A 23,524-nucleotide genomic window follows, 5' to 3' on the forward strand; every position below is an offset into this window, starting at 1 on the left:
TCACTTTCTCTGCACCCCCATGCACCAAACAATACTTCCTCAACCACATACACACATCCTCTCCCTGCACAGTCTCCGAACCCATCCTCACAATCACCACCCTCCTAGCAACATCAGTCAAGGTAGTCACATGAAACCTACTCAACTGATGGTCATCTTTCCCTAAAATAAACAACCGGTGACATTTCTGCAAATCACTCACCTCCCTAAAACTCACATCCCAAGTGTTTCCCTTCCCCACAGTAATAATACAATTGAGTTGATCTGGCTTGAATCCCAATTTATTCTGTAACACAGACCTAGAGAACTCAAGCCTATTAAATTCAACCTCCTTGACACCGGACTCTCACTCAGGTTAACATACCTGCTGATTGTACCTATCATGAACTCACTTCATATAGCTACCAATTATCCTACGACGTGAAACCTGCGAGAAACACTCTTGCAGACTGCGCCTGGTCCTCATGATCATTGTAATTACATCTATAGTAGGTCAACACCTTTGCACAATTACCACAACAGATAGAGCTTAAGGGTTCATAATAAATAGTTAGCCAAGCGAATCCAAAGCAAAAGCTAGAGTATCGCTAAGACCTATCTGAACTGACAATGTGATTAACGTAACAGCATTGTCATAGATATAGTATAGATAACCTCCTACTAAGAGTTGGTGTATGCACCTCCTTACGTGACTCAATCAACAGTCTGGGCTGTCACTGACTGCCGTCACCTGCGCACGATGTCTACATCTCATACCCAGACCACAGTTCATCTTAGTCTTAACAGGCAGACTCAAACGCTGCTTCGAGCTAAGCGCGTGCCTACCTATGAACAGTTACATGAAAAATAAAAATAAAAAATACAGGACTATTTTCCCACTACCGCATTATAGGACCTATCCTCCAGTGCACTGCTGTCCTCACCACATTCAGGCTGTGCTGGACAGGCAGTCGGAACATGCCTACCATCTGAGGTATCAGAGCCAAGAGGCCGAGAAGCGATGCCAACAATGGTTTTGGCCAAACGCCCCGGGCGCGGCCGCCCGCCGCAGCAGTCGTGGTACTTGCTTCTCGTGCGGGCGGAGGCGGCCCTCCTCGGAGAAGGAGGAAGGAAGGACGGAAGGAATCCAAGGAGGAGCGGAGGAAGGAAGGAAGGAAGGAAGGAAGGAAGGAAGGAAAGGCTCCGTGGCTCCGAGTTGCCCCAGCCCGCCCGTTCTGGGGCGGGAAAAGAGACAGAGCCGCGAAAATTTTAGGCCTTTCTGTGCTCGTTCTGCTTTTAAACTCCAGGTGGAGCCCCTCCCTGAGGGGAAGGGCTGTCCAAAAATTGGATCGAACTCGTAAATGCTCCTCTCCACGGAAATCTTTAGTAAAAGGCGAAAGATTTATTCGAGCTGTAGAGAAGCCGGAGCGTGCCTTTGCTGGTGGCCGAGCCCTTCCGGCCGGCAGGCCCAAAGGCCCTCCCCTCTGCCAAGCGGCAGCGAGGCCACGCACGCAAAACAAAACCAGGGAACTCCTCCCAAAACGCATCTGCCGTTCCGCCCCGGCGAAAGGGCGCTTTGCTGCTGCTGCTACACTGGCCTGCTGCGTGCGCGTAGGCCTGCCTGGACTGAATATGAAAATTAAAAAAAAAAAAAAAAAAAAAAAAAAAAAAAAGAACGAGAAGAGCGGGAAAACGGCGCGTTCCCAGGAAAGGGGATGTGGGATGTGGTGGGAGGGAGGGGTGGGGGGGCTATTTCAGAGACAGAGAAGAAGTGCGCTCGCTCTCTCTCTCTCTCTCTCTCTCTCTCTCGTGTCTCAGTCTCTTTCATCGGTGGCAATCTCGCTCTCCTCGTCCCTCTGTCCTCTCTTCTTCTCACAATCTCTCTCTCTCTCTTTTGTCCTTTCTGAGAACTGTGCACCGTTCCCGGAGGTACTGCAATACCGGGTCGATGCGTGGAGTGGACGGAGCAAGCCCCGCTTCCATCTCCCGCTTCCAAAAATCCATTTAATATAGACGGTCCCCCTATGGGGGACTTATCAGATATTAAACTGATAAGAACAGATTTTTTTTTTTTTTTTTTTTTTTTTTTTTTTTTTATTAGAAAATATTTATTAATTCATTGCAATATGAATACATCACATTTATGGTTACAATAACCATACTATTTACAAAAACAAAAACATCCCATAGTCCAAAACATTCCAATACTTGTCAAAAACAATAACACTTCCTTCCACAAATCTTTCCATATTACATTCATTACAGTCCAAACAAAACTGAAACATCTATACTGCGTTCAGACCACTCCAGTAGCCAGGATCCACACACAAAAAATAATCTTTCCATGCAGTACCTTTCACTGTACAAATCAAATCACACAAAGGACATTACAACAAATACACTTAATCAAAAAAAAACTATAACAGTAGCGATTCAGCTTTGTTCAAAGCAAGAAAACCTTTGCCCTTCCTAAATAACCTCCTCATCCAAAACCCTTGAAAACACCCAGAAACACTAACCAATGCCAACAGCCCATTGCCCACCAATCCACTTTCCCACCTTCCACATTTGTTCCGCCTTCTGCTTCCCCGACTCCCGACGATCTTTGATTTCATAATCCTTTAGGATGCTCAAAGCCAGCCTCACGCAGTCCGAACTTGAGAGCTGAGCATTCCTAAAAACCAGAACATTTCTTGCTCTCCATATTGCGTCCTTAAAGGAGTTCAGTATTGCCCACAACACATACCACTTGTTCTTGCTCATCTTTTCATTATGTTTCCCATATAATATCATGGGCTCATTTACTGTCTCTCCTTCACAATATTCTTTTACAAAGGTGTCAGCCTCAGCCCAAACATGTTGTGCGAAGCTGCAATTAACCAACAGATGCTCAGCTGATTCTTCCGCTCCACAACCCTGACGAGGGCATCTAGGAGTCTTCGCCATTTGCCGTCTGTGCATCATTTGTCTGACTGGCAAGGCCTCATGGGCTATCAGCCAGGCCAAGTCCCTATGTATAGTCAAGAGCCTTGGATGGGCAACCTCTATCCAAATCCTTTCCACCTGATCTGCGGTGTACCACCTGACAGGACAGATAGTATCCTTGCTCTGAACAAGTCTGACCACCTTCCTATAGTCCTCCCAGTACTCTTTCTCTATATTCTTTAATTCATTCTTAACAATAAAATCTTTAATCAGTGAGAAGTTGAAAGGCATTTCCCAAACTGTTGGTACTGTTAACGGAACATTATACATTTTAAAGGACCTTAACATTGCTCCCATATAGAACCTCAAAAACAAAGCAGCTGTACATTTTCCAAGCAAACACATATGCACGTGTAAAACGACATACTTTGCAATTAGAACCAAATTTATATCTGGAAACTGTTTGCCTCCTAAAAGGGCATTTTTGACCACAACATTTCTTCTTACTTTCTCACTCTTTGACCCCCAAAAGAAACAAAACAAAGTCCTATTCAAAATCTTCAAGACATGTGTTGTTGGAGGGAACACAACCGCGATGTAAAACAGCATGGGCAAAATTGTAGATTTTAAGACCAGAACCTTTCCTTCCATTGTCAGATTTCTAAGCGACCATAATCCTAGCTTCTGTGACACTCTCGCCCCTACATCCACCCAGTTCAGCTGACCAGATCCTGTGCTATCAAACTTCAAACCTAAAACCTTGATAGAATCAGTTTTAACACATACATCACTGTCTGGAGCCTCTGGCCAATTACCATAAAACATACACTCAGATTTTTCTTTGTTCAACTTTGCCCCTGATGCTAGACCATATCTTTCTGTGTGCCAAAGGGTCCTTCTAATTGACCTTCTGTCGCTACATAAAACAGTTACATCATCCATGTATGCCAGAATTTTTACCATTCTCCCACCACCCCCTGGTACAGACATTCCTTTGACACTTTGATCTTTTCTTAAAACATTGACCAAAGGTTCCAAACAGCAGATAAACAGAATCGGTGATAAAGGGCAGCCTTGCCGCACACCACATTTAATTGGGATAACTTTTGAGAGGACCCCATTAACTAAGACTCTACTCTGTATGTTCTTGTACAGCAAATCCACCCATTTTACTACACTCGCCGGAAACCCCATTTTGCCTAACACCCTTAACATAAACTTGTGCGAGACTCTGTCGTAGGCTTTCTCCAGGTCCAGATTCAAAACACACAAAGGATAATTTCTATCACGGGCATAAAACACAGAATCTCTTAACAAAATGAGGCTGTCCGTTATCCTCCGCCCTGGTACAGCACAGGTCTGGTCCAGGTGGATTACACTGTCAATCACCGCTTTCATCCTTGATGTTAGAATCTTTGCCAAGCACTTATAATCGACATTTAATAGACTTATTGGTCTCCAATTTTTCAACTCCTCCCTGCTGTTCTTTTTGAAAATAAGGGTAATGATCCCCTCCCTAAAAGAGGGCGGCATTTCCCCCACAGCTATAACTTCATTGTAAACCATTAGAATATCAGGACCTACTATTTCCCAAAATTTGGAGTAAAACTCCCTTGGCAAGCCATCTCTACCAGGCGCTTTCCCCAATTTAAAGGACTTCATTGCCTCTGTCACTTCCTTCAGATCTAAAGGTTTTTCCAAACTTTCCCCTCCATCCACCTCACAGTCCAACTCCTCCAAAAATTCATCCATCACATTCCCTTCAGTATTTTTCTCCCTATATAGAGCACTATAAAAATCCTCCACCACCTCCATCATTCCTTTGGTGTCTTTTTTAATACTGCCATCTTCATCTTTCAGGCCAGTCATTGCCTTTTTCTTGTCCACAATCTTTTTATAAAAAAACCTGGTACATTTCTCATTTTCTTCAATATATTGCACTTTACTTCTAAACATCACGGCTTTGCACCGCTTCTCAAACAACTCTTTCAATTTGCTTTTTATTTCCTTTATGTCATCGTTCACTGGAAACCCCTGCCTTTGCAATTTGACCAGATGTTCCAGTCTACATTGCAACCCATTTATTCTCTTCCTTCCTTTGGCTGCCCTGATTTTACCTTCTGTCACAAAGAACTTTTTGATTCTCTCTTTCACACACTCCCACCATTCACTTACTGACCCATACATATCCTTCACAGTCTGCCACTCTTCATACCTACGTTTAAACTTTCTCCCCAACCTTTCATCCTCTAACAGCTCCACATTCAGCTTCCATACTCCCTTCCCCACCTCACACACCCCCTCCATTCCCATCCTAGCAGTCACCATACAATGGTCAGTAAAGAACGCAGGCACTACATCACACTTATCCCACCGCACACTGTTTGAAGAAAAAATAAAGTCTATTCTAGAAGCTTTTGTTCCATCATCACTCACCCATGTGTACACATTCTCACCGGGTTTCACAGCTTTCAAGACATCTAGAAGCCTAAAATCTGTCACGAGTTCATTCAAAACTATTGATGTTTTATCTAGTTTAACTCCCTCAGGGTTCGTCCTTCTATCCGATGCCTTTAACACTGTGTTAAAGTCCCCGGCCAAAATACACACACGTGTTGTATCTAAAAGCTTCCTTATTTTCTTAAACAGTTCAAATCTTTCTTCCTTATCTGGGGATGCATACACATTAATAAAACGCAATGCTTTCCCCAGGTACTTCACATCCACAACCAGCATTCTCCCACATTCTATCACTTCCTTACTCTCCATCACAAAATTCCTGTTTTTGAAAAGAATCCCTACTCCAGCTGCTTTACAGCCATTCCCTCCTGACCAGACAGACTCGCCATGTACCCACATTCTCTCCATACCCACATAGTTATCTTGGAAGGATAATCCACATTCTTGCAAAAACACAACATCAGTATTGACTGTTCCAAGGAAATGTAAAACCGTTTTGCATCTTCCTTCACTCTTCACACTTCTCACGTTTAAAGTTGTTATCAGCAGCATCAAGAAAGAGAAAGATTTGTACTGCCATATCAAACAAAAAACTACTTGCTTTTACTCATACTCATTGCCTCAACAAAATCATCCACATTCTCATACACACTTTCACTCCCAAAATCTCTCGCTCCCCCATCAAAAATAGGGGATCCTATCTCACTGCTCGGAGAAAAACCAGGGAGCAAGAAAGAAGCACCACTCCTTTCTCCCCTTTCCCGCTCCTCATCCTGCTCAGACTCACTACTCTCATCCTTATTTTTCGTCTTCTTTGTTTTTTTGGCTTTGTGCCAACTCCCACTTCTCTATTTTCCTTTTGTCAGTTGCCTTTTCCACATCCATAACCTCAATCACACTAGCACTTCTCTGTCGACTCCTGATATACCTAACACCAGCTTCCCCCCTTTCAACACTCCCCCCTCTCCCACCAGACTCACTCCTATTCCCCCTCTCCCTCTCACCCACTGTAGCACTCCTCCCTCTTTGTACAGCTTCATTATTATTCACATTCTCAGTCTCCTTTGCAGTCTTGTCTTCTTTTGATCCTTCCCCAACACTCACACCAGGCTTATTCCCAGCCTCCTTCACTCCACCCATCCCACCTTTCTCTTCTCCAAACTCATTCCCACCCATCTCTCCACCAACCACAAGGTCCCCCCTTACTTCACCCCCCTCTTCTTCACTCATCGGTGTTTCAGGCACAACCCCTTGACTCTCAGACACGCCCTCTCCCTCTCCTCCAATCACCTCCGAACAACTCAGCACACCGGCACCCTCACAGGCCTCTTCCTCTAACTCAACACTCTCTGTAGAAAATGGCGATACGGCTAAATCACTAGACAAATCCACATTCAGGTTTACGACAATTTGGTCATTCCTTTCCACCTCTGCATCCACATCCACATTTACAGTGTTCTTAGTTCCCACACCAGTCATATCCTGAACCCTCCCTGCTCTCGTCCTGTTTGCAAAGGATTGTGGGCAGTCTCTAAACAAATGACCCTCCTCTCCACACAGGTTACATCTCCTCTCGCTTACACAATCCATTGAAGAGTGTCCCACCTCCTTACAAACTCCACAAATTTCCTTCTTGCAAACCACTGCCAGGTGCCCCATCTCACCACACTTCCTGCACAACTTTGGTTGGCCCTGATAAAACACAAACCCTCTATTTGGTCCCAAGGTTATATCCGACGGGATGTGTCTAAACCCACCATACCCTGTAGCACTATCATAAAGCTTTACCAGAATCCTCCATGAACCATTCCAAATCTGATCTGAGTCCAGCACTCTCACAGCACTCCTTTTAACCACGCAATACCTTGCTATCCAGGTATTCACATCTTGTTCGGATACGGTTTCATTGAACATTCTAACAATCACTGTTTTCACAGAGTTATCTGTTAAAGCTTCAACTTCGAATTTCTCCAACACCTCATTAGACCCCAATTCATCCCTTACTCTCCAAAATTTCCTAAAGCTTGTATCATTTACAAAACTAACATCCCAAGAAAAGCCATTAGTCAAAGGAATGAGACAAAAAATCTCACCTGCACTAAATCCCAGAGTCCTTTGCAACACATTTTTACTAAACTCAAACCTTGTCAGTTCAGTCTTCCCATTTCCCTCTCTAAAACACTGTTTTAAACTAAAGCGCACACAACAGTGCCGCCTCACTCCAAACCTAGAAAAAGACATTCTAGTCTAAATAAAAACCACCAAAAAAGAAAAAAGAAGGAAGCCAGCCCCAAAGGGCCCTACCCCCGTAGAAAAAAAACTGCCTCCTGCTCTGCTCCTTCTTGACCTTTCCCTCCAAGAAAAGAAAACACCTCCGGGGCACCTGCACAACAAAAAGAAAAAAAAAAAATTACTTAACAAGACAATCTACAATTGCACTATCCGCAATACACCACCGATCGCAACCCTTGATTGAGCCAAGAGGCCGAGAAGCGATGCCCACAATGGTTTTGGCCAAACGCCCCGGGCGCGGCCGCCCGCCGCAGCAGTCGTGGTACTTGCTTCTCGGGCGGGGAAGGCGGGAAGGAAGGGAGGAAGGAAGGAAGGAAGGAAGGAAGGAAGGAAAAGGTGCCGGGCTCCAACGGGGGCGACCGCCCTTTCTGTGCTCGTTCTGCTTTTAAACTCCAGGTGGAGCCCCTCCCTGAGGGGAAGGGCTGTCCAAAAATTGGATCGAACTCGTAAATGCTCCTCTCCACGGAAATCTTTAGTAAAAGGCGAAAGGTTCATTCGAGCTGTAGAGAAGCCGGAGCGTGCCTTTGCTGGTGGCCGAGCCCTTCCGGCCGGCCCGGCCCAAAGGCCCTCCCCTCTGCCAAGCGGCAGCAAGGCGCACGCAAAACAAAAAAAGGGAACTCTTCCCAAAACGCATCTGCCGTTCCGCCCCGGCGAAAGGGCGCTTTGCTGCTGCTGCTACACTGGCCTGCTGCGTGTGTTAGGCCTGCTGCTGAATAGGAAATATGAAAAAAAAAAAAAAAAAAAAAAAAAAAAAAAAAAAAAAAAAAAAAAAAAAAAAAACGGCGCGTCCCAGGAAAAGGGAGGGGGGAGGGGGGGAGGGAGGGGAGAGAAATTACTTGGAAAGGGGGGGGCTCTCTCTCTCTCTCTCTCTCTCTCTCTCTCTCTCTCTCTCTCTCTCTCTCTCTCTCTCTTTTGACCTTTCTGAGAAATGGGCACCGTTCCCGGAGGTACTGCAATACCGGGTCGATGCGTGGAGTGGACGGAGCAAGCCCCGCTTCCATCTCCCGCTTCCAAAAATCCATTTAATATAGACGGTCCCCCTATGGGGGACGTATCAGATATTAAACTGATAAGAACAGATTTTTTTTTTTTTTTTTTTTTTTTTTTTTTTTTTTTTTATTGTATATAAATTCAAATACAGCAATCATTCCCAATAATCATATACATTTTAACAATCACTACAATCCATATACAATAAATACACAAAATACAATCACCAATGACACAAACATATTACACACAGATTCTCAAACACAATATAACAATACAGACACTTTAAAATCAACCCCTTTATTTGTGCACAAGAGAGCATGCCCTTAAACAACATCCTGACCCTGCCCAGATGAGCCCAACCACTCCGACCTGGCCCTGGCACCAGCACCACCCGGCCATCTCTTCAGCTGCCAGACCTCCTCTGCTTCTTCACGACCCCTCCTGTTAGCATCCCTGGACACATAGTCCTTGACAGCACTCAGGCCTATTTCGTATGTCTCATGGCAGCCCAACTCTTTTGAAAAAATGAGCAGGTTCCTGGCTCTGAAAAGAGCCTCTTTAAAACAGTTCACTGCACACCAGAGCTGCCATGATCCTTTCTCATTTTTCTTTGGCCCATACCGAACCAGCTGCTCTTTCACGGCGGTCTTCGATAACACAGCCAACAGGGGGGTCGCCTTCTTCCACAGCCGTCTGGCAGCCTCGCACTCCCACAGCAGATGACGTGCCGTCTCTTCTGCCCCACAGCCCTGAACAGGGCATCTAGGGGACTTCCCCATGCCTCGAGCAAACATAACTGCTCTCACTGGCAAGATCTCGTGGACTACCTGCCAGGCCAGATCTTTGTGTCGGTTCATCAGGGCAGGATGGGCAACATTCCTCCACGCCACACTGGGTTCTCCTAGGGATCCCCTCACAGGGCACATATCCTCTCTCTCCTGCACAAGAGCAAAACATTTTTTGGGGTTTAAAAGGGTATCCTTCTCCATACTCTCCAACTGTCTCTTCTTTACAAAGGTTTTAAGAGCAGTATAGGTAAAAGGCATCTGGAAAGCAGTGGGCACACTCAACGGAATCTTTAAAATTCCTAAAAATCTTAAGTAAGGCCCCAGAAAAAACCGAACAAACAGTGCCCCTTTACACCTGTTACTCAAAACCATTTCCAGGTGCCTGCAAAAACTGTGCGTAAATAAAAACAGTTCTAAATCGGGGAGCCCTTTCCCACCCTTCTCTGCTCCCCTGCACACTACCTCCCTCTTCAGGCGCTCCCACTTGGACCCCCAAAAAAACGTAAAAACCTTCCTCTTCAGGCAGACAATCACAGACCTTGTGGGCGGAAACACCACCCCCACATACAGCAGCAGAGGAAGGATCACAGCCTTCACCACCAGCACCTTCCCCTCCAGCGACAAGGACCTCAGCCCCCAGAGACCCAGCTTCTGTCCGACCCTCTTCGCGACGTCGACCCAATTGCTGAGACCAGATCCTGTGGCATCAATTTTCACACCTAAAACTTTGATAAAATCCGTTCTCACACATAACCCAATCTCAGGCACACACTTCCACTCTCCAAAACACATACACTCCGACTTCCCACGGTTCAATTTAGACCCCGAGGCCACACAAAAGCGTTCACACTGAACCAAGGATCTCTTGATTGCATACTCATCCACGCACAACACATTCACGTCATCCATGTACAACAAACACTTTGCCTCAGCTCCTCCACCCCCAGGGATAGTCAGCCCCCTGATCATCTTATCCTTGCGAAGGGCCTGAGCCAAAGGTTCTATACAGCAAATAAAAAGCAGGGGGGACAGCGGACAGCCCTGTCTTACTCCACACTTAATATCAATTTGACCGGATAGCTTCCCATTAATACTAACCCTACTTCCTATATCACTATAGAGAAGACTTACCCACTTAACAGTTTTTTCAGAGAACCCCATTTTCTTCAAAACTCTGAGCATAAACTCATGAGAGACCCTGTCATATGCCTTTTCCAGATCCAAATTCAAAAGACATACCGGCACCTTACGGTCCTGTGCAAAAAGGACCGAATCTCTCAGTAGGATAAGGCTGTCCGTGATCTTCCGCCCTGGAACGCCACAGGTCTGGTCTGGATGAATCACATCAGCAATTACAGACCTCATTCTTAGAGTTAAAATTTTTGCAAAACACTTGTAGTCGACGTTCAAGAGGGTCAAGGGTCTCCAGTTCTTCAAATCCTCTTTCATATTTTTCTTAAAAACCAGGGTGATGATCCCCTGCCTGAAAGACAAGGGCATCGCCCCTTTAACAACAATTTCATTAAAAACATCCACAATGTCAGGCCCAATCACCCCCCAAAACGCCATGTAAAACTCTCTCGGGAGACCGTCCCCGCCAGGAGTCTTCCCATCTTTGAAGGACCCCATGGCAGCAGCAGCCTCCTGCAGGGAGATCTCACCCTCCAGTGATTCTCCCTCATCCACACCCACATCCAACCCATCCAACATCTCACACACCATACTCTCGTCTATCACTTTCCTTTCATACAGGTTACTATAAAACCTTTCAGCCACCTCAAGCATGCCATCTGTTTCCTTCCTTACAATCCCACTCTCATCCCTCAAACCACTCATCAACTTGCACCCATCCATCACTTTCTTAAAAAAGTATCGCGAACACTTCTCATTCTCCTCCATGTGCCGCACCTTGCTCTCAACGATCATCCTTTTCATTTTGCTTTCATACAGATCTTTCAGTTCACTTTTAACTGCACCAATCTCACTTGTCACATCCCATCCCATACCTGCCAACTCAAACAGCCTCTCAAATTTCCTTTGCAGTCCATATGCCCTCCTCCTCCCCCTTCTTGCTCTCCTTACTCCCACCCCTATAAAGAATCCTTTGATTTTTGTTTTCACACACTCCCACCACTCACCAATCGAATCAAACATCACTTTCAAAGACTGCCACTCCCTGTATCGCTCTTCAAACTCATTCCTTATTTCTTTATCTTTCAACACACTCACATTCAACTTCCACACCCCTTTCCCTTTCTCACACACCCCCTCCAGCTTGAGTTCAGCACGCAACAACACATGGTCAGAATAAAACACAGGCACACACTCACACAGCACCCACTCCACCTCCCTCGAGGCCAGAATAAAATCAATTCTCGAAGCCCTAGCCCCTGCTGCATCGAACCATGTGTAGCCCGGCACACCCGGGTTCACCCTCCTGAACCCATCGACCAGACGGGCATCACCTATAATACCCCCCAGAATCTTGGATGTTTTGTCCAGCTTTTTGATGCCCTCCCCCTTCCTATCACTCCCACTCAGCATACAATTAAAGTCACCTCCCCACACTACCGTCTTAGATGTTATCACGAAACCTCTCATCCTCTCAAACATCTCAGCTCTCTCATTCTTTTCTGGCGAGGCGTAGACATTAATGAGTCTCACCTCCTTCCCCATCCATTCCACATCCACAACCACAGCTCTCCCACCCTCCACCACCGTCTTGCTTTTTATTTCAATGTTTTTACCTTTAAATAACACAGCCACACCCGCATTCTTACACACATTCGTCCCGGACCACACAGACGCACCACACTTCCACAGACTCTCCAGCTCACTGTAACACTCCTTAAACGGGATGCCACACTCCTGCAAGAAGAGGACATCCGCCTTCACAGCACACAAGGAATCCAACACTGTTCTACATCTCACACTACCCTTTACACTCCTCACATTGACTGTTGCTATTGTCAGTGCCATGTAGAACAACAAAAGATGAGCAAGTATTCTCACAACATTTTACTCGGCCCTATCCCCGTGCTATCGGAGAACTGCCGCACGTTTTCATCATCCAAAAAGGAGGTGTCCCCAGGGTCCACACCCCTCCCACCATAAGACCTATCACTCAACACAGAGGAGTCAGAGCTAGGAGAAACCGGAGTCTCCTGCCTAGCTTGCTTACTGTCCTCCTTTCTTTCCTTTTTCCCCCTTTTACCAACTTTCATACCACACCTCACCTCTTCCCTTTTCTCCAATTTCCTTTTCCATGAAGCTCTCTCCTGCTCCATTTGTTCTTCATCTAGAGTCCCTCCCACCTCTTCCTCCTCCTCCTCCACCTCTATCTCCTCTTCACTAGACTCCCCCTCAGCTCCACTGTCTATATTACCCACCACATATCTCTCCTGATGTGCCTGGCCACACGGGATGGGGCTCCCGTCCTGAATACCTGAGGAGTCTACCTCTCCCTCACTCTTATTTGACACCTCTCCAACACCCTCACTATCCTCTTCTGACTCCGTGACCTGCAGATCTGCTGCCAAAGAAATTCCCTCCTTCTGTCCTTCCTCCTGATCCATCTCCTCCTCCCCCTCACTCCCTCTCTGCTCTCCCACCCCAGGTGCCTGCCCTTCCCCCTCATCCTCTCCACTCTCACTCTCCCCTTCCCCCAGGCGCTCACCTCCCGTCCCTCCCCCCTCCATGCTCTCCTTCCTCTTTCCCCTCCCTTCCTGCTGTCCCCTATCCTCCCTCCCCTCCTTACCCCCCTTCCTTTCTTTCTCCTTCCCTCCCCTATCCCTCTCCTCCTCCTCCTCCCTCTCCCTCTCCCTCTCCCTCTCCCTCTTCTCCCTCTCCCTCTCCTCATCCCTCTTTGCTTTGTTAGCAAAAGAGGCTGGACAGTGCATAAAAAGATGTTCACTACTATCACATAAACTGCACTTCCTTTTCTCCTGACACTCGCTCGCCACATGCCCCTCACCTTTACACACATAACATATAATTTTTGTGCACCCCGCCGCCAAGTGACCCATTGCCCCACACTTCCGACACAATTTGGGTTGCCTAAAATAATGCACATAACCCCTATCCATCCCCAGCACTATTTCAGAGGGGATGGCCCTATACCCCTCATACCCATTGGGATCCGGCCACAGACTTACACGCACCCTCCAAGCACCATTCCATACCCCATCACTATCCCTCACTTTCTCTGCACCCCCATGCACCAAACAATACTTCCTCAACCACATACACACATCCTCTCCCTGCACAGTCTCCGACCCCATCCTTACAATCACCACCCTTCTAGCAACATCAGTCAAGGTTGTTACTTGGAACTTCCTCAACTGTTGATCATCTTTCCCTACCGTAAACAAAAGGTGACATTTCTGTAGGTCAGACACATCCCTAAAACTGACATCCCAAGTGCTCCCATTCCCCACAGTGATAATACAGTTCAGCTGCTCTGGCTTGAAACCCAATTTCTTTTGCAGCACCGATCTTGAAAACTCAAGCCTATCTAATCCTACTTCCTTCCCCTCTCCTCTCTCCTCATCCTTCAAAGAAATTCTAATACAGTTAAAGCGACGTGCCGCAAACCTCGGGGACGCCATCTTAACTATACAAAACAACCTTACACACAAACAGAATTAAATTTCTAGATTTGGCCAAGCCAAAATAAAGCAAAGTATCTGGCAATAAGAGAATAAACAGCAGATAAGGTGCCCTCAAAAGGGTCCCCCTTACCTGCTCCACAACCTGGCTCCTGGACTGCCGCCTGCCCTGCTCCTCTCCTACCAGACTTCAGATACCAGCAACCAACGTTGCTCCCGTTTACCTTACCTTACCAAAACCGATACCTTACCGATCACTTCACAAATCGAGCTGCGGTCAAGCCACACACTGGATCTGAGCCAAGAGGCCGAGAAGCGATGCCCACAATGGTTTTGGCCAAACGCCCCGGGCGCGGCCGCCCGCCGCAGCAGTCGTGGTACTTGCTTCTCGGGCGGGCGGAGGGAGGAAGGAAGGAAGGAAGGAAGGAAGGAAGGAAGGAAGGAAGGAAAGGTGCCGGGCTCCAACGGGGGCGACCGCCCTTTCTGTGCTCGTTCTGCTTTTAAACTCCAGGTGGAGCCCCTCCCTGAGGGGAAGGGCTGTCCAAAAATTGGATCGAACTCGTAAATGCTCCTCTCCACGGAAATCTTTAGTAAAAGGCGAAAGGTTCATTCGAGCTGTAGAGAAGCCGGAGCGTGCCTTTGCTGGTGGCCGAGCCCTTCCGGCCGGACCCCAAAGGCCCAAAGGCCCTCCCCTCTGCCAAGCGGCAGCGAGGCCACGCACGCAAAACAAAAACAGGGAACTCCTCCCAAAACGCATCTGCCGTTCCGCCCCGGCGAAAGGGCGCTTTGCTGCTGCTGCTACACTGGCCTGCTGCGTGTGTTAGGCCTGCCTGAATATGAAATATGAAAAAAAAAAAAAAAAAAAAAAAAAAAAAAAAAGAACGAAAAGAGCGGGAAAACGGCGCGTCCCAGGAAAGGGGAGGGGGGAGGGCTCTCTCTCTCTCTCTCTCTCTCTCTCTCTCTCTCCTCTCTCTCTCTCTCTCTCTCTCTCTCTCTCTCTCTCTCTCTCTCTCTCGCTCGCTCGCTCTCTCTTTTGACCTTTCTGAGAAATGTGCACCGTTCCCGGAGGTACTGCAATACCGGGTCGATGCGTGGAGTGGACGGAGCAAGCCCCGCTTCCATCTCCCGCTTCCAAAAATCCATTTAATATAGACGGTCCCCCTATGGGGGACGTATCAGATATTAAACTGATAAGAACAGATTTTTTTTTTTTTATAAATTTATTCAACAAATCACAAAAATAATTCATTTAAACAACACAAAACAATTACTGAAAATACTCAAAAACAAACACAAACATTTCCCCAAAAAAAAAACAAAAAAAAAAAAAAACTTTTCAAAGTCCACAAAAAATCCTCAAAAAAACCCCAAAAAAATACATCTTCTTTTATTCTTTTTCCAAAAAAAATTCTAATTCCACAAAAACCCAGAAAACCCCAAAAACTAAACTACTCTTTTACTTCCTTTACATCTTAAGTTCAAAAAAAACCCCAAACCCCAAAAAACTAAACTAAACTTCCTTTACATTCTCTTGTGCTTCTTTAACAACTCCTCCGCTCTCCGCCGTGCTTCAATCACAAGTTTGTGCCTCTCTTCCTCATATCTCTTCCACTCCGCTTCTGTTATCCTACCCTTCCTCATCCTCTCCTTCCAGGCCATGAGTTCTTCATACTCTTTCGCACATACCGCCTTCATTACATTCTCCTCCGAAGTTTCTAAAGCACTTCCTTCACCTCTCTTTTGAACAATTTTATCCTTTTTCTTCTCCTCCTCTTTCTTCTTCTCCTCTTCCTCCTCTTCCTCCTCTTCCATTGCTTCACCCCAACTCTGACCCGTTGTCACACCCTCCTTTCCTCCTCTTATCTTTCTTGATGGATCCTCGCTAGTCCTCACCTCCTTTCCTTCTCTCTCCTTTCTCTTCCTCTGCACCTCTCCCTCCTCCATCGGAACAGAAGCGGAGCGCTCCTCTAAGGTCCCCTGCTGGTCTCTTGTTGCACCGCAGCCACCTCTCTCTTCTCCCTCCTCCCCCGAAACTCCACCCTTTTCCTTTGTTTGCTCCTGTTTTAGTTTTCCCGCCATTCCACCTTCTCCTCTGGGGACTCCTCCCCCAACACTCACTCCTTTGCCTTTCTGAATTTCTTTTTCCTCTGGCACTGTCCCAGTCTTTGTTTTCTTTTCAGGCTGTTCCTTTGTTTTCTCTTCTTCTTTTTTCTTCTTCTCCCCACCCTTAGCTGCTTGGGCATAGCTCTTTGCACTCTTTGGGCAGTCTCTGTACATATGCTCTGTAGAACCACAGAGATTACAAATCCATCCCCTAGGGCAGTCTCTGGAAACATGACCTGTCCCTTGGCAGTTTTTACATAACACTTCCCCACATTCAGCAGCAAAGTGTCCTTCTCTGTTACATTTGTAACACACTTTAGGTTGTCCCCTGTAATACAATGTTCCTCTCACTGCTCCTATTGTCAAATGAGGTCGGATATGAATCACCCTCCCTTCCCTCACATGCAGCTTAGCAGTATATTTCCAGACACCATTCCACACATTTTCAGAATCCATTACCTTCACTGGAAACTCACTCTTCAGCTCACAGTTCCTTTTCAAAACCGTTGTAATGTCCTCTTCTGGCACGAATGGACTGGACATAGTCACATAAACCATTTTCCACTCCCTCAGAAACCATGGTTCCATGACAAACACACTAGCCGGCAGCACCTCTTTATTCTCTTCATACCTCTTTAGCATTTCCCAGCAGGCCTCCTCCGCTTTCATAGTCACGTCGAATCGACCTTTGGCAATATAATCCTTCACGCAAAGAATATCCTCTGCTTCCAATCCAAAAAACCCGAACAAAACTTCCAGCACAAACTTCCGCCTCCCCCACAATCCAGTCAGTTGTTTCAACTGGAAATAGAGAGTATTCCGTCCTTCAGCTCCTTCTTCCATTTTTGCTCAAAAAACTCTTTCCAGCTTACGCCTTCAAAGTCTTACTTTCGCCTTCTTAACCCTCACTTGACCGGAGCCAAGAGGCCGAGAAGCGATGCCCACAATGGTTTTGGCCAAACGCCCCGGGCGCGGCCGCCCGCCGCAGCAGTCGTGGTACTTGCTTCTCGGGCGGGCGGAGGGAGGAAGGAAGGAAGGAAGGAAGGAAGGAAGGAAGGAAGGAAGGAAGGAAGGAAGGAAAGGTGCCGGGCTCCAACGGGGGCGACCGCCCTTTCTGTGCTCGTTCTGCTTTTAAACTCCAGGTGGAGCCCCTCCCTGAGGGGAAGGGCTGTCCAAAAATTGGATCGAACTCGTAAATGCTCCTCTCCACGGAAATCTTTAGTAAAAGGCGAAAGGTTCATTCGAGCTGTAGAGAAGCCGGAGCGTGCCTTTGCTGGTGGCCGAGCCCTTCCGGCCGGCCCAAAGGCCCAAAGGCCCTCCCCTCTGCCAAGCGGCAGCGAGGCCACGCACGCAAAACAAAAACAGGGAACTCCTCCCAAAACGCATCTGCCGTTCCGCCCCGGCGAAAGGGCGCTTTGCTGCTGCTGCTACACTGGCCTGCTGCGTGTGTTAGGCCTGCCTGAATATGAAATATGAAAAAAAAAAAAAAAAAAAAAAAAAAAAAAAGAACGAAAAGAGCGGGAAAACGGCGCGTCCCAGGAAAGGGGAGGGTGGGGCTCTCTCTCCCTCTCTCTCTCTCTCTCTGTCTCTCTCTCTCTCTCTCTCTCCTCTCTCTCTCTCTCTATCTCTCTCTCTCTCTCTCTCTCTCTCTCTCTCTCTCTCTCTCTCTCTCTCTCTCTCTCTCTCTTTTGACCTTTCTGAGAAATGGGCACCGTTCCCGGAGGTACTGCAATACCGGGTCGATGCGTGGAGTGGACGGAGCAAGCCCCGCTTCCATCTCCCGCTTCCAAAAATCCATTTAATATAGACGGTCCCCCTATGGGGGACGTATCAGATATTAAACTGATAAGAACAGATTTGATTTTTATAATAAATTTAATCTTAACAATTAACAACACAAAAACATTCAAAAAACACAACACTTATTACAATTACAAAACTGAACACAAATCAAAAACTAGCTTTTACATATACAAAAATAACTAAACAGAAACCATTACTTTAACAAAACAAAACATCCAAAAAAAACACACAATACTAATTCCCATTACAGCACAAAAACACAGTCTAATAAACAAAAACTAACCATATATTCTAACAATACAAGAAAATGACCTTCAATTTACATATATGCAAAACTACAAACAAAGTATTACTATGCTCCCCAAAAACAAAGCCCCATATTCCCAATTATTTTATCATTCAAAACAACAAAAACACAAACACTATTATTTCATTATAATAATCATTACACAAACATGCAAATTCAAAAAAAACAAAAACAAAAAACAAACCATATTCCCCTATTTCTTTTCCGCCTCCCTCCTTGCTATATCTGCCCTCCATCTAGCACATTGCAAAATCTTGTCTTTCTCAATTTCATATTTCTCTATCTCACCTTCTAACGTAGGTCCCTTTCTCAGTCTTTCATTCCAGGTCATTAATTCACGGCATTCTTTTTCACAAAAACAATACATTAACGCAAGTCTATACATCGAAGTCTCTACATATTTATCGCCTTCCTTTCTCTTCTTCTCCTCTTCTGTTTTCAACTTCTCCGCCCAAGAAAGCTTTGCGTATTCCTCCTTTTCCCGTTTCCTTTTCTCCTTTGCATCTTCCTTTTCTCTCTGCTGATTGCTTCTTCTTTTCCTCCTTTCCTCCTCTTCCTCCACACTTTCAGACCAGCTCGGACCGACTACACCCTCACTGGCACTCTCTTCGCTGCTACTCACAGCTCCCGCTCCTCTCTCTTTCCGCTTCTTTAGAATTTCACTCTTCGTTCCCTCCATCGCCACACTCTCTTGCACCTTGTCCGCCCCACCATCACCTTCACCCACACCACCACCACACATACCCACACCTGCACCCCCTTTCACTTCATTACCACTCATACCCCCTCCACCACTAACCACTCTCACCACACCACCTTCCTTACTTACATCACCACCCCCTTTACTCCCTCCACTCAATCCCTTTCCACTCCCATCTTTCTTTGCACCATCACCACCCTCCTTTGCTTGCTCACCATCCATACCACCTCCACTCTCTCCCTCTTCACTCCCATCATTCCTTGCACCGTCACCACCCTCACTTTCTCTCTCACCATCCATACCACGCTTTCCACATTCTCTGTACAGGTGGTCCAAAGCTCCACACACACTACAACTCTTTGGGGTTTTACAGGTCTTTGCTTCATGTCCTTTCCTCCTGCATTTCTGGCAAACCATCGCTTCACATTCACTCGCCTCATGCCCTTCAGTGTCACATTTAAAGCACTTTTTCGGTTGCCCAGGGTAGCTTAAAAAACCCCTGTTTCCCCCAATCTGCACTCGTCCCGGAGGGTGTATTATACCCCCCTCCTTTGAACTACAAATCCTCAACCGTACAAAAAACTTCCACTTCCCAGTCCAGATACCAACAGGGTCAAGTACTTTAAAAGGTCCCGAAATAATGTCACACACCCGCTTGACATACTGTACAACTTCTTCTTCTCCAACATATGGGTTGTACATAAAAACAAACAGAGGTCTAACTTCCCTTGCAAATAAAGGGTCTCCAATATACAGAGAAAAAGGTTTTTCATTTTTCCTCTTTTGGTAAACATCCCAAACACTTTGAGCCAGTTCTTCATTGTACAAAGCTAAATCAAAAAACTTGTCATAGTTCTGAAAACAAAATATCGACTTCACCTCCAACTGCAGTCCTTTCAGCAAAACTTCCTTCACAAAGAACTCCCGACCACCTGGTGTATTCTTCCAATCAGCAACGTCCACAGTCTTCAGCTCCTTCTCCAAATTCTCACTCCATCGAAAACGAATGAGGTTCTGCATCCTTCTCCCAGTCGCCATCGCATACAGCTCCCAGCGCCTTCTCTTCCTCAATGGATTCTCAGGATGCTGCGGTCATGCCACATACACTTGAAATGAGCCAAGAGGCCGAGAAGCGATGCCCACAATGGTTTTGGCCAAACGCCCCGGGCGCGGCCGCCCGCCGCAGCAGTCGTGGTACTTGCTTCTCGGGCGGGCGGAGGGAGGAAGGAAGGAAGGAAGGAAGGAAGGAAAGGTGCCGGGCTCCAACGGGGGCGACCGCCCTTTCTGTGCTCGTTCTGCTTTTAAACTCCAGGTGGAGCCCCTCCCTGAGGGGAAGGGCTGTCCAAAAATTGGATCGAACTCGTAAATGCTCCTCTCCACGGAAATCTTTAGTAAAAGGCGAAAGGTTCATTCGAGCTGTAGAGAAGCCGGAGCGTGCCTTTGCTGGTGGCCGAGCCCTTCCGGCCGGCCCAAAGGCCCAAAGGCCCTCCCCTCTGCCAAGCGGCAGCGAGGCCACGCACGCAAAACAAAAACAGGGAACTCCTCCCAAAACGCATCTGCCGTTCCGCCCCGGCGAAAGGGCGCTTTGCTGCTGCTGCTACACTGGCCTGCTGCGTGTGTTAGGCCTGCCTGAATAATAAATATGAAAAATATGAAAAAAAAAAAAAAAAAAAAAAAAAAAACGAAAAGAGCGGGAAAACGGCGACGCCCCCCTCCTCCGCCCCCAAAGGATGGAGGGTGGGGGGGGCTCTCTCTCTCTCTCTCTCTCTCTCTCCTCTCTCTCTCTCTCTCTCTCTCTCTCTCTCTCTCTCTCTCTCTCTCTCTCTCTCTCTCTCGCTCTCTCTCTCTCTTTTGACCTTTCTGAGAAATGGGCACCGTTCCCGGAGGTACTGCAATACCGGGTCGATGCGTGGAGTGGACGGAGCAAGCCCCGCTTCCATCTCCCGCTTCCAAAAATCCATTTAATATAGACGGTCCCCCTATGGGGGACGTATCAGATATTAAACTGATAAGAACAGATACTACACTTGATCTGAGCCAAGAGGCCGAGAAGCGATGCCCACAATGGTTTTGGCCAAACGCCCCGGGCGCGGCCGCCCGCCGCAGCAGTCGTGGTACTTGCTTCTCGGGCGGGCGGAGGGAGGAAGGAAGGAAGGAAGGAAGGAAGGAAGGAAGGAAGGAAGGAAGGAAAGGTGCCGGGCTCCAACGGGGGCGACCGCCCTTTCTGTGCTCGTTCTGCTTTTAAACTCCAGGTGGAGCCCCTCCCTGAGGGGAAGGGCTGTCCAAAAATTGGATCGAACTCGTAAATGCTCCTCTCCACGGAAATCTTTAGTAAAAGGCGAAAGGTTCATTCGAGCTGTAGAGAAGCCGGAGCGTGCCTTTGCTGGTGGCCGAGCCCTTCCGGCCGGCCCAAAGGCCCAAAGGCCCTCCCCTCTGCCAAGCGGCAGCGAGGCCACGCACGCAAAACAAAAACAGGGAACTCCTCCCAAAACGCATCTGCCGTTCCGCCCCGGCGAAAGGGCGCTTTGCTGCTGCTGCTACACTGGCCTGCTGCGTGTGTTAGGCCTGCCTGAATATGAAATATGAAAAAAAAAAAAAAAAAAAAAAAAAAAAAAAAAAAAAAAAAGAACGAAAAAGAGCGGGAAAACGGCGCGTCCCAGGAAAGGGGGCTCCCTCGCTCTCTCTCGCTCTCTCTCTCTCTCTCTCTCTCTCTCTCTCTCTCTCTCTCTCTCTCTCGCTCTCTCCTCTCTCTCTCTCTCTCTCGCTCGCTCTCTCTCTTTTGACCTTTCTGAGAAATGGGCACCGTTCCCGGAGGTACTGCAATACCGGGTCGATGCGTGGAGTGGACGGAGCAAGCCCCGCTTCCATCTCCCGCTTCCAAAAATCCATTTAATATAGACGGTCCCCCTATGGGGGACGTATCAGATATTAAACTGATAAGAACAGATTTGATTTTTATAATAAATTTAATCTTAACAATTAACAACACAAAAACATTCAAAAAACACAACACTTATTACAATTACAAAACTGAACACAAATCAAAAACTAGCTTTTACATATACAAAAATAACTAAACAGAAACCATTACTTTAACAAAACAAAACATCCAAAAAAAACACACAATACTAATTCCCATTACAGCACAAAAACACAGTCTAATAAACAAAAACTAACCATATATTCTAACAATACAAGAAAATGACCTTCAATTTACATATATGCAAAACTACAAACAAAGTATTACTATGCTCCCCAAAAACAAAGCCCCATATTCCCAATTATTTTATCATTCAAAACAACAAAAACACAAACACTATTATTTCATTATAATAATCATTACACAAAGGCAAATTCAAAAAAAAAAAGCGGCAGCAAAACCATATTCACCTATTTCTTTTCCAGGGAACTCCTTGCTATATCTGCCCTCCATCTAGCACATTGCAAAATCTTGTCTTTCTCAATTTCATATTTCTCTATCTCACCTTCTAACGTAGGTCCCTTTCTCAGTCTTTGAATCATTAATTCACGGCATTCTTTTTCACAAAAACAATACATTAACGCAAGTCTATACATCGAAGTCTCTACATATTTATCGCCTTCCTTTCTCTTCTTCTCCTCTTCTATTTTCAACTTCTCCGCCCAAGAAAGCTTTGCGTATTCCTCCTTTTCCCGTTTCCTTTTCTCCTTTGCATCTTCCTTTTCTCTCTGCTGATTGCTTCTTCTTTTCCTCCTTTCCTCCTCTTCCTCCACACTTTCAGACCAGCTCGGACCGACTACACCCTCACTGGCACTCTCTTCGCTGCTACTCACAGCTCCCGCTCCTCTCTCTTTCCGCTTCTTTAGAATTTCACTCTCCGTTCCCTCCATCGCCACACTCTCTTGCACCTTGTCCGCCCCACCATCACCTTCACCCACACCACCACCACACATACCCACACCTGCACCCCCTTTCACATCATTACCATCATACCCCCTCCCCACTAACCACTCTCACCACACCACCTTCCTTACTTACATCACCACCCCCTTTACTCTGAGCCAAGAGGCCGAGAAGCCACTCCCATCTTTCTTTGCACCATCACCACCCTCCTTTGCTTGCTCACCATCCATACCACCTGGTACTTGCTTCTCCCTCTTCACTCCCAGGAAGGAAGGAAGGAAGGAAGGACCCTCAGGTTTCTCTCTCCACCGGGGGCGACCGCCCTTTCTGTGCTCGTTGTGCTTTTAAACTCCAGGTGGACACCCTCCCTGAGGGGAAGGGGTTGTCCAAAAATTTGATCGAACTCGTAAATCCTCCTCTTCACGGAAATCTTTAGTAAAAGGCGAAAGCCTCATTCGAGCTGTAGAGAAGCCGGAAAGTGCCTTTGCTGGTGGCCGAGCCCTTCCGGCCGGCCCAAAGGCCCAAAGGCCCTCCCCTCTGCCAAGCGGCAGCGAGGCCACGCACGCAAAACAAAAACAGGGAACTCAACCCAAAACGCATCCACGTTCCGTCCCGATACCAAAAGGGTCAAGTACTTTAAAAGGTCCCGAAATAATGTCACACACCCGCTTGACATACTGTACA

At 46.9% G+C, this 23,524-nt stretch overlaps 9 non-coding genes and 4 pseudogenes across 9 annotated transcripts; all 13 read right to left on the reverse strand.

Annotated features, from left to right (window-relative positions):
• Positions 1-1,292: 1,292 nt before the first annotated feature.
• LOC121312020 lies at positions 1,293-1,410 on the reverse strand. The gene has a single exon (XR_005949633.1). It is a non-coding gene; the product is annotated as a U5 spliceosomal RNA (small nuclear RNA).
• Positions 1,411-1,886: 476 nt separating this feature from the next.
• LOC121312012 lies at positions 1,887-2,087 on the reverse strand (annotated as a pseudogene).
• Positions 2,088-8,058: 5,971 nt separating this feature from the next.
• LOC121312021 lies at positions 8,059-8,176 on the reverse strand. Its single transcript, XR_005949634.1, has one exon. It is a non-coding gene; the product is annotated as a U5 spliceosomal RNA (small nuclear RNA).
• A 405-nt stretch (positions 8,177-8,581) lies between these two features.
• LOC121312016 lies at positions 8,582-8,801 on the reverse strand (annotated as a pseudogene).
• Positions 8,802-14,561: 5,760 nt separating this feature from the next.
• On the reverse strand, positions 14,562-14,679 carry LOC121312022. The gene has a single exon (XR_005949635.1). It is a non-coding gene; the product is annotated as a U5 spliceosomal RNA (small nuclear RNA).
• A 411-nt stretch (positions 14,680-15,090) lies between these two features.
• On the reverse strand, positions 15,091-15,289 carry LOC121312011. Its single transcript, XR_005949628.1, has one exon. It is a non-coding gene; the product is annotated as a U2 spliceosomal RNA (small nuclear RNA).
• A 2,006-nt stretch (positions 15,290-17,295) lies between these two features.
• Positions 17,296-17,413, reverse strand: LOC121312023. The gene has a single exon (XR_005949636.1). It is a non-coding gene; the product is annotated as a U5 spliceosomal RNA (small nuclear RNA).
• A 435-nt stretch (positions 17,414-17,848) lies between these two features.
• On the reverse strand, positions 17,849-18,027 carry LOC121312009 (annotated as a pseudogene).
• A 2,248-nt stretch (positions 18,028-20,275) lies between these two features.
• Positions 20,276-20,393, reverse strand: LOC121312024. The gene has a single exon (XR_005949637.1). It is a non-coding gene; the product is annotated as a U5 spliceosomal RNA (small nuclear RNA).
• A 428-nt stretch (positions 20,394-20,821) lies between these two features.
• Positions 20,822-21,014, reverse strand: LOC121312018. Its single transcript, XR_005949631.1, has one exon. It is a non-coding gene; the product is annotated as a U2 spliceosomal RNA (small nuclear RNA).
• A 201-nt stretch (positions 21,015-21,215) lies between these two features.
• Positions 21,216-21,333, reverse strand: LOC121312025. The gene has a single exon (XR_005949638.1). It is a non-coding gene; the product is annotated as a U5 spliceosomal RNA (small nuclear RNA).
• A 416-nt stretch (positions 21,334-21,749) lies between these two features.
• On the reverse strand, positions 21,750-21,928 carry LOC121312010 (annotated as a pseudogene).
• A 1,273-nt stretch (positions 21,929-23,201) lies between these two features.
• On the reverse strand, positions 23,202-23,320 carry LOC121312035. The gene has a single exon (XR_005949648.1). It is a non-coding gene; the product is annotated as a U5 spliceosomal RNA (small nuclear RNA).
• Positions 23,321-23,524: the final 204 nt, after the last annotated feature.

Source organism: Polyodon spathula, unplaced genomic scaffold (genome assembly GCF_017654505.1).
Source record: "Polyodon spathula isolate WHYD16114869_AA unplaced genomic scaffold, ASM1765450v1 scaffolds_3479, whole genome shotgun sequence".
Lineage (NCBI taxonomy): Eukaryota > Metazoa > Chordata > Actinopteri > Acipenseriformes > Polyodontidae > Polyodon > Polyodon spathula.